General features: G+C 50.6%; 1 protein-coding gene and 1 long non-coding RNA gene across 2 annotated transcripts in view; one reads left to right on the forward strand and one right to left on the reverse strand.

Moving 5' to 3' along the window:
• GRIK4 (glutamate ionotropic receptor kainate type subunit 4) overlaps positions 1–16,374 on the forward strand; it is a 387,595-nt gene that overhangs the window by 319,565 nt on the left and 51,656 nt on the right.
• On the reverse strand, positions 1,302–11,741 carry LOC141575850 (uncharacterized). The gene is made up of 3 exons (XR_012503792.1): positions 10,537–11,741; positions 6,061–7,962; positions 1,302–5,611 (listed from the first exon to the last, which is right to left on the reverse strand). It is a non-coding gene; the product is annotated as an uncharacterized LOC141575850 (long non-coding RNA).

The following is a 16,374-nucleotide window of genomic DNA, read 5'->3' on the forward strand; positions in this document are numbered from 1 at the left end:
AACTCCAGAGCCCACGTGCTTCCCACCGCAGCTGGGCTCACAGGACACCAAGAAAAGTCCACATGATTCCAGACCCTTTTTCTCTCCTTCGTTTTATCCTCTCTCCCTTGCACGCTTTTTTCTTTCCTCCCTTCTTCTCTCCCTTTCCTTTTTCTATCGAATTAATATGATCTTAACCCTTTATATGTACCAAACTTGGGATAAAAGATACATTTTAAAAATCCTTGTCTTCAAGGGTAAAAATGTTAGTCGGGCTCTTAAATAAGCAATCCTTGGCAACGCATCGTGAAACGTTCCTTATAGACAAGAGCATGGAAAAAGTGCTTAAGAGCTGAGGTGAGAAGGTGGTTAAGAGTTTGCCTGACAGCATTTGCAGCGACCAAGCGGGGTCAAAAGCAGACTTGCTCAGCCAGACTGTGAGCTGCCCGGTTCCTAGAGTCCAGGATGAGCCGGTTCGGGGTGAGACCTTCACAGGGAGAGGCTTGCAGACAATCAAAGAAGCCCCAGGAGGCCCTGGGAGCCCCTCACAGAGGCAGGGCTTGGGAAGGGGGAAGGCTGCTACTGTCTTTGATACTTGAGCCCCACTCCTGACAAAGCCCGCGCTCCAGAAAAGGGCGCGCTGCTTTTCTGTAAGTCCCAGCCCCCCTCCTAAAGCAGCCTTCTTGTCTGGATTCCCCAGCAGAGATGCAGCCCGGTGGTTAAAGCCCAGCGAGTGGAAATGCCAGGCCTTTTCTTCCCCCTCTTAGCAAGGTACTCAGTCACCTTGAGCCCATTTCTTCAGCCCCTTGGGCTGCCTGGAGACTGGTAGGGTGACTTCAGGGCTGTCGGAGTCAGTGCACAGCCATTCCCTCATCAGCCCCCTAATGAGCTGTGACATAGACTGGCAGGAAGAGGAGAGGAATCTGGGACTCGAGGACATGCAGCTACATACAGATTGACTCGGGCGATCAGACTGGGATCTTGAAACTCCCACCCCAGATCAGCCTTCAAACCCAAACCCTGCTGCATTGATCTCATCAAGACTTGGCTGCCAAGTATTAATTAATTAATTAATTAACCCATTCATTCAATACATTTCTATTAAACGCTTTCCACTATTCTAGACAATGGAGATGCAGTGAGGGACAGAACAAACATGCTCACTACCCTCAGGAATCTTACTAATGAGAGACAGGTATAGTGAATGACCACAGTAGTATGTTATTAAGGCACTGTCTTAAGTACGAGGTGGCGGTGGGGGAGCTATGAGAGGGCACCTGGAGGGGAGGGGTCCAGACTTGAGAGGCAAGGGGGCAGGGGAGGGAAGGCTTCCCTTGGGAAATGATGTGTAAGCTGATATCTAAAGAATGAGAAGAGTGTTTCAGCCAGAAGGCCATCTGAATGCCATGGGAAGGGGGTGATCTTGGGAAGGAATGAGTGACCCTGGCCCTGCCCTGCCCCAGGCTCCACACTTTGATATGTCTGCCCAGATTCTCCCCTAGGATCACAACAGTCCTAAGGCCTGACCCCTCCTGTGTGCCCCCTTCCCCAAGCTGCACGGGAATAGTTCAGAGGTTGTAACAACAGAGCCTTGGGGCTGCTCAATGTCCAACTGGAAGAGACCTCAGAGGTCACCGCAGCTAAATCTGTCACTTATACAGATTAGGAAATGCAGGCTCAGGGAGGTTAAGTAACCTGCCAGAGATCACACAGCTGGTAAGTTTTGAGCCGGCATTTAAGCCCTGGTCTGTCTGACTTCAGCACTTATGGTCTGAGAGCACGCATGTTGATATTAGACCTCAGCTGAAGTTTCAGTTCATCCACTTACTAGCTGTGTGTTCTTGGGCAAGTTATTTGATCCTTTCCACCCCATTCCCTAAGCCTTCAGGGTTTATCTAGAAAGAATTTTTGTAAGGATTTAAAATAATACACCTGCATGCATACACATACAGAGTGTTTGACATACAGGAGGTCTGAGAGTTGCCTTGGACCAGGGCTCCCTAAAAGACAGAGCCCAAGGCAAAAGCTTTCATGCTAACTCAGGGAGTGCAATTGCAAGGCAGGGGAAGAGGTGGAAAGGGGTGTATGGCAGGCGAGGAGGAGGAGCACGGATGAGGGGGAGTCTCACTGTGCTGGATGTTGCTTTGCACCAAGTGCAGCTGGCCGTTCAGCCTTCAGAGAGGCCTGGGAAATCACTGCCTCAGCAAACAGCCCGCAGCAGGAAGGAAGAAAATTGATCTGCTGAGTCCCCTCTCTCATTGGCTGAAATTCATTTCGTAGGTGTCCCCCCCCCCCATTCTTCTGGGATGTGCATCAGAACCCTCTGGCCACCTTCTGAAAAGTCAGATCCCAAGGCTAGAGTGATGGCACTCTCATGCAAGCCGCACGGGGCGTGCTGGTCCAGTGAGTGGTTGTGAGCTGGTGACCCATCTCCCTGCCTGCAGCCTGGCCTGAGGTGGGTGAGCCAGCGCACACCTGGTCACCAGGAAGTCCCACCTCTTCTTGCATCTCAGTAGCCTGAGGAAGCCTCGGGGCTGGAGGCTAGAGGAACAGAGAGCAAGGAGTGAGATGAAGCCACATGAAGGATCAGGAAGAGGCAGACCCAGCGGGCCAGGCCAGCCGAGAGGGTACACATTCAAAGGCTGTCTTTAAAGATGGCAGTTTTTCTTTTATACAGAGGTAGACAATCTTTAAAATATATATTGGTTTTAAAAAGCGAAAAATGACTTGTAATTCTGCCATCCAGTAATGCCTCTGGTGAACGTTTTGTTAACATGCCTTCTGATTCCTTAATGAATATACACTTGACACAAGTTCCTTTTGAGAAATGGGGTCATAGTATATATGCTGTCTTATAAGCTACTGAAACTATTTAATAGTTAAGTCATCAGGACTCAGGGACCAAATGGGCTTGGACCATGAGGGAGGGAGACAAGAGTAGGATGATGTCCAGGTCTCTGACGTGGACATCTGGGCGACCAGTGGTGCCAGTCATTGAGGTGGAAAATTCAGGAGAAAAACAGATCTGGGAGGAGAGAGGGGAGGTGATTTCAGCTTTGGAAATGGTAACTTTGAAAAGCCTTTTGGACATGCAGGTAGAAAGGGCGACCAGAGGGTTGGGCAGAGCGGGCTCAGCAGGTTATAGGTACTGGAGTGGACGGTGAACTGCGGACGGTCACTGAAGCCGTGAGTAGGAAAAGAGTCCCTCGGGAGAAAACCACATGTTCCAGAGGGAGGTGGGGCAGGAGAGCCTGTGAAGGATGCTAAGAGTAGGCAAAGAAGTTTCCCACCTCTGGAAAGGAAGGACAGAAGGACGTCCATTGGCAAGAGTGGTTTCAGTGGGTGTCTGGATTGAAATCAGATTGCAGTGGCTGAAGTGTCGTGGAAGACTCTTTAAAGAAGCTTGGCTCTTGTGGGAAAGCAAGATAAAGGGTTGTAGCTAGAAGGGTGTGTGCTGCTGAGAGGCTGGCTGTTGTTGGAAGTGAAATCGCTCATGGAAGCGGCTGCTGGGAGTTGAGAACATCTCTTAGGATTAGGGAGAGGCAGGGACAGTCACGAGGCCGGAGCAACGTTTTGGTGGGAGTGACAGTAACAGGAGACAGAACAGAGGGTGGGAAATGGCACGTTCATGAAGGGCTTTGGAGCCCTGGCCAAGACTTCTTCCCGCAGCGGACAACTGGGAGCCACTGCAGCCAGGGGAGTGTCCGTCTGCCCGGGTGCTGTCCTGGTCACCGCTGCACTTGTGCGCCGATTTCATGTCTGAAGCTGCTTTCGCAGCGTTGGCAGCTCATCCTCCACAGCGCCTCCGTGGGGTCGATATCATCATTACCCCCATTTTATAGGAGAGCAACCCGAGGCTTAGAAGGTTGGTTTGCCCAGAGTCCCACAGCCAGCGAGTGGCAGAGGTGGGGTTAAACCTGGGCACCTGAGTCCCCATCCCCGACAGCACATGGCCTCTTCCTGCTCAATTACAGCTTCGCCTCCCTCCAGCCGCAGTTGGCAGAGGATTTGCTGGATGCCCGGAACTTGGTATCCAAGTCTGCCTCTGGCCCGTAAAGGGATCGCACTTCGTCTATAAAGTGGGGCCTCTGGACAGATGGCCTCTCTGAGCCCTTCTACTCTCACCCAGCGCGTGAGGCATCCTTGTCGGCTAAGCCCTTAGGAGTGGTATCCGGGAAGGGGAGAAACTGCACTTCACATCCTTGGGGCCCAGCTTGGGAGAGAGTAAAGGAAGAGGAAGGAAGAGAGAGAGCCCCTCTCAAGCATCCAGGCTCGCAACCAAGTACCCTGTTGGCATTTACCACCAGGTTGGCAGAACGGCTCATTTGGGTTCAAAGAGAAAAGGGCTTTGGAGGGCTTAGATTCAAGGCTCATAAGCTTTGGACATCACATAGCTCTTACCAATGACATTTTGATGAATTAAGTATAAATGAAGCTGAAATGCCTCATTCCATTTCCCCTTCTGGGCCCCTGGGAGAGAGGATTATGGAGAGAATTTGCCAGAGACCTGGTGGGGTGGGCTGTCTGTGGCCTTGATCCACTGGGAAAGGTGTCCAGAGACATTTTGCTGAACTAAAAAAAAAAAAAAAAAACACAACTCATCCCCTGGGATTCTTCTTCACCTTGAAGCCAGAGACTATTTTAACTGCAAATAAGTCACAGAATTCTCTTCTTCAAAATCGAGATACCGATCCAGGGGCTAAAAGAGTGTTCGACTCTCGCCACGTGACAGCCAGGCTCAGGGAGGGCTGCATCTTCCCCTTGAAGCCTGGTCTCTGCATTTACTCAAATAGGCAGGGGTGGGCTCCAATGATGATTCAGCGATTCATTCATTCACTCGTTCTTTCCTTCACCAAAGTGCCCACTCTCTGGCAGGCACTGCTTGGATGTGAGGAGTTGCTGGTAAGGAGTTCAGGTTCTACTCAAAGAGACAGGTGAGCCAAGAGTTCCTGTACAGGAACTATACGCACTATATTCATAGCATTGATTAAAATGAGGATAACGATAGTTGACATTTATTAAGTGTTTCCTGTGGACTAGGCACTGTTTTAAGCACTTGACTGTATTAACTCATTTAGTCCTCACAGTCACCAAATGTTGCAGGCGAGGAAACTGAGTCATAAAGCTGATAAGGAGCCAGTTCGAGGTCGCGTGGGTAGTGAGTGGCAGGGGTAGGTCTGCTGGAAGGACAGATAAGGTACGTCCAGGGATGAGCAGGGAAGGGCTCACCCAGGAAAGGACTGCCGAGCAGAGTATTGAGGATGGAGAAGCATCAGCTCAGCAGAAAAATATATTCTTGGTGCAGCAAACACTGCGCTCACGCCAAGCAGCATGAGCGGTCCCGTGTGGCTGGCGTCAGGTGTGGCAGGGAGGGGAGGAGAGAAGTTCTGTAGGTTGGGGCCAGTTGTGACCGGATTTATATGTTTGGAGATTTAAACTCTGATGGAGAGCTATGGAAGAGTGAAGTGGTCTGTTTGTTTTATTCCGAAAGGGGGGAGTGGCGTAATTGGCTTTGGTTCTGGAAGGTTAGTCCGGCGGGCGAGAGGCGGATGGATTGGCGGTGGGAAGATCAGATGCAGGCATCCTCATCAGATGGCGGGCAGTCCAGTGCCTCAGGTGGACGGAATGGGGCCTGAATTAAGGCATTAGGGGTGAGGATGCTCAGGAGAAAATGGTGACAATGTGGGGTCTCAGCGTTTAATTCTAGGGCCTACTGAGTAGGGGAGGTCCCCCTTCAGGTAGACTTTTAAGCATGAGTTCAGGTAGTCCTGCATCTCAGGAGAAGAGGGAGGGCTGTTTGGCTCTGGCAAAGGTGCTTCCTGGGGTGGCTTCTAGAAGGATGCACGTCAGGTAGCAGCCCCTGCATACGACCCCCCGAGACCTGGAAGGGGGGAAATCCATCTTGTCTGGTTCATTATTCACAGGCTCTTGTCCTTGAGAATAAAAGGACCAGAGCCCTGGGCTGCATCTTGGACCACAACTGCCTTCGCTCTCCCTCTCATCAGACCCTCCCTTTACAAGACTCTGTCTCCTTTTGAGGTCTCAAAGGTTCTTTTCTGTCACTCGAGTCCTTTCACTCACCTGATAAAAAGCCAATAAAAGCAGTTTTGTGCTGCAGCCGCTCTTCCTTTCTTCGGAGATGACTGTGTTGGCTGCCGCCCATACAGCTGGGCTCCCGTGTCTGCCTCCGCGACTGCTTCCCTGTCTCCCTGTTCGGGGGCGAGGGGTGCCCTCCCCAGGAGACCGTGGTCAGTCCTCCAAGCCTCTCCCGCCATCAGCCTGAGCCCCAGCCAATGCCCTCCCTGGCTGTCACCAGCTTTCAGCGGGGGGGTCCACCATGGACCTACAGCGTCCGTGGCTTTGTAGAGAATTAGAATGGAGGTGTCCGCTGCCGCAGGCACCTCTTCCTTGTTCAAAGCTGAGCCCTCAGAAGTGGGCCGCGGTGGTAAGTCCTGACAAGGGCCATGCACCGTGGGGGAGCTCTGCACACGCTCTTTCATTTAACCTGTGCGTGGCCCCAGAGGCAGGGATTATTGTTCCATTTTACAGATGAAAATGGAGGCTCAGAGAGTCACCAATTAACCCAAGGTCAGACTCACAGCAAGTGACCAGAGTCCAAACTCAGACCCTATTCAGACCCCCATCTTGTGGTCTTCTCGCTGCCCCATGAGGGAGGGGCACATGAGAACTGGTGGCTTGGGCAGAGAGTGATTTGGGTACAGTCCTCCTGTCCTCTGTGTCTACTTGCCAAAAGAATGGAGAGGAAGGGATAGGCTGGCCCAGGAGAATGGCAGAAGGGAGGGTGCTCTAGGTGGCCAGTTCGAGAGGGACACATGGATGACACTTACATCCTCAGCCCCATGATCCCAGAGGTGGGGGCTGTAATACTTCCTTGTACAGGCTGGGAACACACAGCCCCAGAGAGGCCAGCACCCGGAAGGGCTGCGATTTGAAACCAGGTCCCTTTCCTTTGGCAGCTCTCCAGCTTGACGGGCAGGCAGACAGCAGAAGTGATTTTAACACGAGGTTGTATGGGATAAGTGCTACAAATGTTACAAAGACAAACTACATCGTATTCCAATAGTGGAGTAGGAGTGGGGGTGGCTGAGTTAGGGTCTTAGTGGCAGTGAGACTGGCAGCTCTGGGGGACGAGCACAAAGTCTTGTTCATCCTGACTTCCATGTGCACCTAATGCAGTGCCTGGGACCCAGCAAAGTGTTAACAGATAGTTCTTTTGAATGATACAGAGCAAGGCGCCTGGCGATAAGCGTTCCTTGGATAAACTTAGGGATGTTCTTCCTCAGCAGGCTTCTATCAACCCAGCTGTCAACCCAAGGCTTAGAAAACCAGGCCATCAATTGATTAATCAATCAGCAGATAGTAATTTAACACAGTGAGTCAGCCACTGTGCTAGAGGATTGGGGTAAAAGGACAGGTGAGATTTGCTTCTGTCTTTGAGGGCTTACAGACTAGGTGGCATGGAGGTGGGGGAGTGCAGACACGTAAAAGAGACGTTTGCTCCAGTGTGGGCATGAGACAGCTGAGTACGCTGCTAGGGGAGCCCCAAGCAGGGCAGGACCAAGGAATGACATTGTCCATCACCTGTGGGGATGCACAGCTTAAATCCTCATCTCCCAGGAAGCAGTGTCAAGCCTGTTCCCTCCCTGGGGCTCATAGAACGTGAAGCTCAGGGAAGGTCAGCCACAGATTCAGGAATACAGCAGGCATCTAAGAACCTGGTCCTTAGAACCACCCCCTGCCCCGTGATGGCTCTTTTCCACTGAAGAAGTGGATGCAGATGGCAATCTCAGGGGCTTTGGGGTTCAGTTACCTACAGAGCCACCCCAGCAGCTCCAGACCGGGGAACTCCTCCAAACCCCACGGGTGTCTAGATGCAGCTGGGGACATTTGTCAGAAGGCTCACTCCTTGGGAATTATTTCTGCCTTCCCCACCGAGTGCCAGCTGGTAAGGGGAGTGAGGGTCTGCAGAAGAAATGAAAATGGATTAATTAAGTCTTCTAAAAGCTTTCTGAGAGATTGGCTTGCTGTGAAACAGAAGAGACAGGCAGTAGGGAATTGATTTGGGGCAGGGATGGGGAAGGAAGCTCTGGAAAGTGTTATCTTAGTATCTCCTAAGAATACTCTGGTCCTGATTGCCCACCTCACTTGGCAGAGGTGAGGTGCCACCTACAGGCCCAGCCATGCCCCAGGCTCTAGCCTGAGGTCAGGAGGTGCTTTCAAGAGCTCCAGTTCAGCTCCCGGACACTCACCCTCTGTCTTGTTCCCCAAAGCATGTCCTCATTTACCATCCAGTAATTCAGCTGCTGATTATTCTCCAAAGCCTGTGTCTCTGATGTTACTAACCCTGGTTCTTGCACACCCCTCCTCTCTAGGAATAAGGATCCTACTCCTGAACCTGGGGCCAGGGCCCCACTGATCCTCCTTACGTACTTCCTATCCTCAGGCAACACTCCCTCCCCTACCTGCATTGATTCAACATGGGTTGTGGCTTCAGGTTGAATGAGACCCAGCTCTTGCCTTCACTGAGCTCACATTCTACACACATAGAGCCTCCAAGGATGGTTGTGCAGGTTGTGTATAGTACAAGGGGTGAGTAGGGCCTGAAACCCAGCCCTCTCGTGGCTCACCCAGCACGTGCTCTTGGTGTGGGGCTGTATCCACCTGTAAATTTTCTTCCTACAAAGACACCTTTAGTTTGCCAAATCATGTGCCCTGTAAGTCTGCTAGGAGTCTCAATTTTTATAATTTGTGCAATGGCCCTGATTTTACTAGGAATGAGGCCCAGTGTATAAAAATAATGAGACCACAGCATGTGATATATACAAAATGGAATCACATACAAAATTTTATGGGAAGAAAGAAAGAAAGAAAGAAAGAAAGAAAGAAAGAAAGAAAGAAAGAAAGAAAGAAAGAAAGAAAGAAAGAAAGAAAAGAAAGCAAGAAAGCAAGCAAGCAAGCAAGCAAGCAAGAAAGAAAGAAAGAAAGAAAGAAAGAAAGAAAGAAAGAAAGAAAGAAAGAATTCAGCTCTAGGGAGCCAGGCAAGGCTTTAGAGCAGAGCTCAGGATAATAATAGCTATTGTTTATGGAGTACCTACCACCTGCCAGGCATTTCTGTCGCGTCATTTCCTCTCCAATAACCATCTTATCAGATAAATGTTATTATTCACAGTTTATAATGAAGAAGCTGAGGTTAACTCAAGCTTAACGGAGAGGCTAACTCAGGGTTACACAGCCAACAAGTGACTGATCTGGAATTCAAAGCCAAGCCCGACATGAAAATCCACAGTCGTTCTAACACACTGCGACACCTCTAAGGGAAGTAACAGTCAGGTTGGACCTTGATGGACAAGCAGGAATTTGACAAGCGCCACAGGGGAAATTGTTGCAGGCAGAGGGAGCCGTGTGATCAAAGATGCGGAGTTTGAAGTATACGACAGGTGTAAGGAACATGCATCCTGCACTCTGGCTGCATCGTAGGTTGAAGGGAGGTCAGTAGCTTGAGCTGAGGCTGAAAAGAAAGTCTGGGACAGATTGTGAAGATCACCATAAGGAGTTTGGACCATATTTTAAAGATAGAAGGGAGCTGCTGGAGTCTCGTTAACCAGGGCAGTGATGTCTGGAAATAAATGCTAGAGCAGTGGTTCTCAAAGTGTGGCCCTTGAACCTCAGTATCACTAGTCAGAAACTCGAATACTGGGATCCCAACCAGACCCACTGAATCGGAAACTCTGGAGGGGGACCCAGCAACGTGCATTTTCACAGGCCCTCCTGGTGGTTGCGATGCGTGTCCACGTTTGAGAACCACGGATGCCGTTGGCATCCACTAAACTGGATAGATGGAGTAGGGAGGAACCAGAAGCCACGAGACCGGTGCAGAAACTATTGAGTAATTCCAGTGAAGACTTGAGTGATGATAGCAGCAGTAAGATCCGAGTGGCAGTGACGGATAAAGCAGGCGTTTCAGAGGTAAAATGGATGGGGCTTGGTTATTGAAAGGAGAGAGAGCAGGGAGGGGGCGGGGACGCTCTGGCTGACTCCCGGTCTCAGCTTCGGATGACAGGTGCCTGGTAAAGTCATGAACTGAGAAACAGTGCCTGGAAAAAGAGTAGCTTTAGACGGCAGAGGTGAGGAGTAAATGATGGGTCTGGAGTGCCGGCAGGACTTTGGGGTGGAAAAGTACAGTAAATCGGAGAGGTGGGTGAGGAAGGACAGCGAGAGGGCAGAGCTAGGCTTGAGCTCTGTTTGGGGGTCGTCAGGATGCAGGTGGTAGCGAAATGGGGGGACTGAGTGAGCTTGCCCATCCTCACACACCTTCCCCCCACACCATTAACCCCCAGGTGCAGACCCCTGCTCCCTGCGTGGGCTTGGACAAGCCACCCAGTGTTTCTGACCCACCCCACTCTGTCTTCATCCTCAAAATGGAGACAGTAGCACCCACCCCTGGGTTATTGGGAGAAATCAATGAACTAAAATGTCCTCCGTGTGTCTGGCATGGATTAACCTCCCCCTCACCCCCCACCGCTGTCAGTCACCCACCTCTCCACGGAAGGGTCTGCTTGCACGTTGTCTCCAGGCCTAAAGCTCAGTTCCATGGTCTCACCTCCATCCATCCCCAAGTCCCCAGACACACAGACATGGGCACGCCTGTCCACCTGCTCCCGCGAGACATACGCTTCCCGGACCAGGCCCTTCCCCTCCCAGGCTGGCCTGGGTTAACTCCTCCCTGCCACACCTGTCTGGAGACTACAAAAGCTTACACAAAACTGAATCAACATGAAACTGAAACACCACGTGTCTAGTCATGCTCTTGCAGAGTGTGGTCCAGCAGCCTTCCAAAGTTTATATGCGGAGGTGGTGGCCATGCTGTTCTGACCCGCCCCGCCCCCGGCCCTCTGCGGGAAGAGGGGACACAAGGATCAGGAACTCCCTCCAGAGGGAGGGTCTCTGGGCCATCTCTTGGGAGAGAAGTCACCTCTGTCAGGTGACAAAGTGGTGGCAGTGGTGGCAAGCACACGTGTTCCCTTGGGCTTAGAAAAGATAAAGATCCCTTGAGTTAGAAGTCTGGGTCTGTCCCTGAACCTGAAATTAGTGGTGAGTCTCCCTGGGCTTCCACGTGCTCACCTGCTAAGTGAGCAAAACCATGTCCCCCATTGCTCCACCTTGCATCAGCCACGATTTCACCAAGGTCCCTAAGACCTGAAGGACTAATTAAGGGCTCCAAGGCCCTGCGTCTCCTGCCACCTGCCCCTCACCCCCTGGACTTCTCTTAGTTCCATTCCAGCAGTGGCCTGTACATTTGCCCTTCCTTCTATCAAAAGCCCGTTTCCCCTAGTCTCTAATCTACTGTTTTTACTGTTTTATTATATAGCTCTAATCCAGGTGTCACCTCCTCCAGGAAGCATATCTCTGCCACCCTAAGGGACTCCCATCCTCTCTCTGAGTCACTCACTACCCCATCACCTTGTTGTATTGTCTTCAAAGAAACTACAGCCAGCTGAAGTCATCTTGCTTATTATGATTCTCTGTTCATTGTGTGTCTCCCTTCACTAGAATGTGAGTTCTCTGAGAACAGGAATTACATCTGTCGTTCATCTGTGTAGCTGGTAGCACTTGGAACAGGCTCCAGCATACACAGCACTCAGGAGTTATAGGATGGATGGATGGATGAACGGGTGGATGGATAGATGGATGGATGGATGGATGGAAGGGTGGATGGGTGGGATGCTGGGAAGGCATGTGTAAAAGAAGTAACCACTATAGCCCTTGATCCCAAAGACCTGAGACCCTGAACAGAACAGTCCAAAACTGAGACCCAGTTGCAGGTTTTCAGATGATCCTTTTGACTGGTAACAGGGAAAACACACTGGTGGCCCAGAAGTGCTGGTGCGTTCAGCAGGCTGGGGCAGCAGGAGATGACATTTTCCCTGAGGCTGCCCTCCCGGGGCCTCCCTACCGCCCGCATTGCTTCCTGTAAACCCCTGCCTCCCCTTCCTGGGCTCCCCCTTCCCCACCTCCCCACCACTAGGCCTCCAACTCACCCTGCTGTATGCTCAGCCCCGCCACACTTCCCACGCCAATATTGTCTTGAGAAAGAAGAGCTGAAGCCACCTCACCCCTCTTTCCTCTCTGCATGGGGTGGGGATGTCCGGGGTGAGTTGTCTGGTTCTAAAATTGACCCCATCTCCTCTTTTGCTTCCTGTTCTTACAGTCCCCTCTCTCCACTCTTGTGGCTTTCATCAGTCCCCACCGCACACACACTTATCTTCCAACTGCTTTTGCAATAAGCCTTCCCCTCTTGTGCTCACCGGCTTCATACCCTCGAGTATGTGTGTAGGTGGGGAGGGGCGGCGGCAGCCTGAACACCGTGGCGCAGGCGCCCGAATCACCTGTCTGAACATCTGAGTTGCCTCAGCTGAGACTCCTGTGTGCTGTGCTCAACCGCTGGTGGCTCCCTAGGCTGACCTTTGGCCCATCCCTTGGCTGGAAATTGCTTTGAAGATAGTGATGGGCACCGTTTGCGACATGCTGGTGACCTGCCGGACACAGTGCTAGGCGTTGCTTAACAAGTATCTCATTTAATCTTAAAAGAACCTCACAAAGTAAAGTATTATTACCCCCACTTTACAGATGAGCAAAAAGGCTCTGAGGTTCACTGGTCTAAGCTCACATGGCTGAGAAGTGGCAGAATCAGACTCCAAAATCAAATGGGGCCACAGTGTGTCCTCTGCAGTGCTGTGGGGAGTGCCCTGAACACACCCCTGCTTTGCTTACCTAGCAGCGCCTCCATCATCAGATCTTGCTGCCGCACACTTCCCCCTCCCCCCCCCTCGCCATAGGCAGGCAGTTCTCATCCCTGGCCTTCCTGCTTCAAAGCATCCGAATGTGACAGTCCCCTCTGTCCTTCGGCCAGCCCTCACTCATGGAAATGAATTTGCACCAGAAGGTCTTGTGGTTTCAACTTGCTTGTTGCCGTGGTTTGGCCTCGCCATCTCGGTTCCTGGCCAGGATCATTATATGCTTTGGGGGGCTTATTCACAGCCCATTTTTCTTGCCGTCCTATAGCTTGTCAGGAGCAACTGACATCCTGCCATTTGTCAGCGTGAGACCAGGGCTGGCTCAGTCATGCCAACGGCAGTGTTGGCAGCTCTGGAGACAGCCATCTGAGAGCCCGTTCTGCTCCAGCCTTTCCAGAACCTACAACATTCATTATTCTTTATCCTCTGCAGCCCTCAGATGGGCTCCCTTGCTTGGTGACAAACTTCTGCTCCAGCTGTGCCTACATTTGCAATTTAGGCAACTGAACAAAGGCCTCCATCTTTTAAAATGGCGGCATGTGGTCCATTCAGTGAATTTGGGCAGCTCGGAAAGACTGTCGGCTCTCGCTAAATGGATCCCTTATCCAAATCCAGGACACACCCTGAGCGGAGCTGCTGGGTCCTGGATGGCAGCAGACTGGGGGCCTGGCTGGCTGCCAGGGAGTGACAAACAGTAAAATACAGGCAGGAGATCAAAACAGAGGTTAAATGTGGTCAGTAAGGACAGCAAATGTGTAAGCTGGTGTTGGCCGGGCCAGGAGCGAAGGGGAGTCAGTAGCAGCAAATCAGGTAGAAGGGCTCAGCCTTCAGAAAATGCCGCCAGGAAGGATGGTGCAGCCCAAAGCAGAGGCCGGGTCTCGGGGGCTTCAAGCCAATGGACAGAGGATGGAGGCAGGATGCCAGAATCAGGAGCAGCGTCGTAATAATAGCAGTAAACATTTATGGAGCGCTGAACCTTTTCTGTGGGTCAGACCTTGTATATTAACTCATATAATCCTCACAGCAACTCTGTAAAATAGAAGCTATTACCATTCATACTTTACTCCTGAGAAAAGAAAGTTCAGAGAGGCTAAGTAACTTGCCCAAGGTCACATAGCTAGCAAGAAGCAGACTTAAACTCAGGACCCTCTGACAGCTCTCTGTCACAAACTGCTGCAGAAGCATCACTGTTGAACATGAGTCAGACGGCTCTCCCCCTCCTCCAGGGTTTTTTCTTAAATTGAAGAATCATTAGTTTACAATGTCATGTTAATTTCAGGTGTACAGCAAGGCAATTCAGTTACACACACACACACACATACACACACATGTACATATATATTATATACTTTTTCAGATTCTTTCCCATTATGTATATATTTCTTTTATATACATATGTATATATACTTTTTCAGATTATTTTCCATTATAGTTTATTACAGGATATTGAATATATTTCCCTGTGTTATACATTAGGTCCTTGTTGTTTATCTATTTTATATACACTAGTTAATCCCAAATTCCAAATTTATCCCTCCCTTCCCCTTTGGTAACTATAAGTTTGTTTTCTATGTCAGTGAGTCTATTTCTGTTTTGTAAATAAGTTCATTTGTATCATTTTTTTTTTTTAGAGTCCACATATAAGTGGCTATCGTAGGCTGTTTATCTTTCTCTGTCTGACTTACTTCACTTAGTATGATCATCTCTAAGCGCATCTGTGTTGCCGCTGTCCTCCAGGTGTTAAGACCCATCTGGGGAGGGCGTGGCTGACAAGTGCTGGAGGGTGTTTGCAGCTCCCAGAGGGAGGCCACGTTCCCCCCAGGGCTCTGCTCAGTGTTCACAGCAGAGAGAGAGAGCTGGTTCCTCTGGAAGTTTCATAATCTGTTCTGCTGTTCTGACTAGTTGAGGGATCTGTACTTCTCTCCATCCAGATGCAAATGCAAATCTAGTTAAAACACTCAGATGTTCCATTTATCCTTTCTTGAATTTGAAGCCACCCAGCTGTTTAAACAGAGATAAGCCAGATCCATCATGCCTGAGCTTACCTTTCTCGTGTGTGTGGAGATACCAGACTCTGGCACAAATAATGCAGCCACTGAAGCCTGGTGTGTATTTTCTGGGATTTTTATTCCAAGGTGTCAAAAGAGTGCTCAGCGTCAGGCTTGAGGATAGCCATTCTCTCTTATCCTTGGGCAAATCACTTAACTTTTCAAAAAAACATTTTAACTGAAATATACATATAGAAAAGTACACAAATCGTAAGCGTCAGCTTGATGGATGATCACAAAGGGAATGTACTCTTGTGCTCAAAATCCAGGTCAAGAAATACACCATCACAGCACCCTGCGCCCCACCTCTCCCGCAAAATGCGTCTTACCGCTTTCCATGCCCTCCCTCTTCCCAAAAGGTGACCATCATCCCAAAGCGAACACCATCTTTGCTAAGCCTTGTTCTCCTGTCTCTAGATTGTATGCTGCGACCTTGAGGTTGTTGTGGGGCTCAGGTGCAGCCTGTGAAAAAGAACTTTGGGGATGTTATTATGGGTGGGCACGTGAGCCACGTCAGCACGTCTCTGAAGTGGATCAAATGCACTTCATCACCTGGGAGGAGTGGCCAGAGTGACGATGACATCTCTAGTTCTGCTCTTTGAAAAACTGCAGGGAGCCCTGAGAAAATGCCCTCTGCCCTTGGCGATGGTTTTGATTTGTGCACCTGCTGGTAAGAAATGAGAAAGAGGCTTGCGCTCTCCAGTTCGGGGATCTGGCGGGTCAGATCTTTGCTCACCCTTCCCGGCTCTTGGGGGCAGCTCAGGGTCCAGTCTGGGGCAGAGCTGGGGCCTCCCTTCTGCCCAGCAGGGCAGTAAGGGGTGGGGGAAGCATTCGAGGGGGCTTTTTGGCTTGGAGTTGAGAGGGGGCAAAGGAGAGGCTTCTGGAAGTTCCGGCAACCGGCCAGTATTTTATCTCACCCGACAAAACAGCCCTAATAACAGACCTGGGAATCACACATTCCTAAATACGGGGCTGACGAGTGGAAAGGGAAATAAAAGAAAGTACCGTGGGCTAGAGGTACCGTCGGATTCCTCCAGCAGGGGTCAGCCTTGCTGCCTGAGGCTCCCTGAGCATCTTAATAAGCACAGGCTTGGAACCCAGAGGCCTTCCTAATTGGTGTAGAGCCAGCTTGGTCAGTGCAGGCCCTCTGCCTGTAAAGTCAGGGCTGCACGTTTGATCCCCATGTGGGCCAGTTAGCCCTGCTCCATGTCAGGGCCCCACACTGCGGCCCAGACCTTAGCCAGCTTTCCTGGCTGCCAGCAGGGATGGGAAACTGACAGAAGTGTGGAAACTCACCAGTGGAAATTTCTTGCCTCTTATCACAGCGCCTACTGAAGGCTGCAATGTCATGTGGCTGGAGGTTTTATCAATTTGATTGGGAAATAAGGAGCATTTGGATTCGGAATGAGCGTATCATCCTGAAAAATTAGATAGAATTCTATTTCCTTTCTTTATTTGGTGTGTAAATCTTTGGTTGATCTTCAGAAAATCAGGGGTGATGATGACGGTGGTGACGGTCATGGTTCTGCAGC

Source organism: Camelus bactrianus, chromosome 33 (assembly GCF_048773025.1).
Source record: "Camelus bactrianus isolate YW-2024 breed Bactrian camel chromosome 33, ASM4877302v1, whole genome shotgun sequence".
Lineage (NCBI taxonomy): Eukaryota > Metazoa > Chordata > Mammalia > Artiodactyla > Camelidae > Camelus > Camelus bactrianus.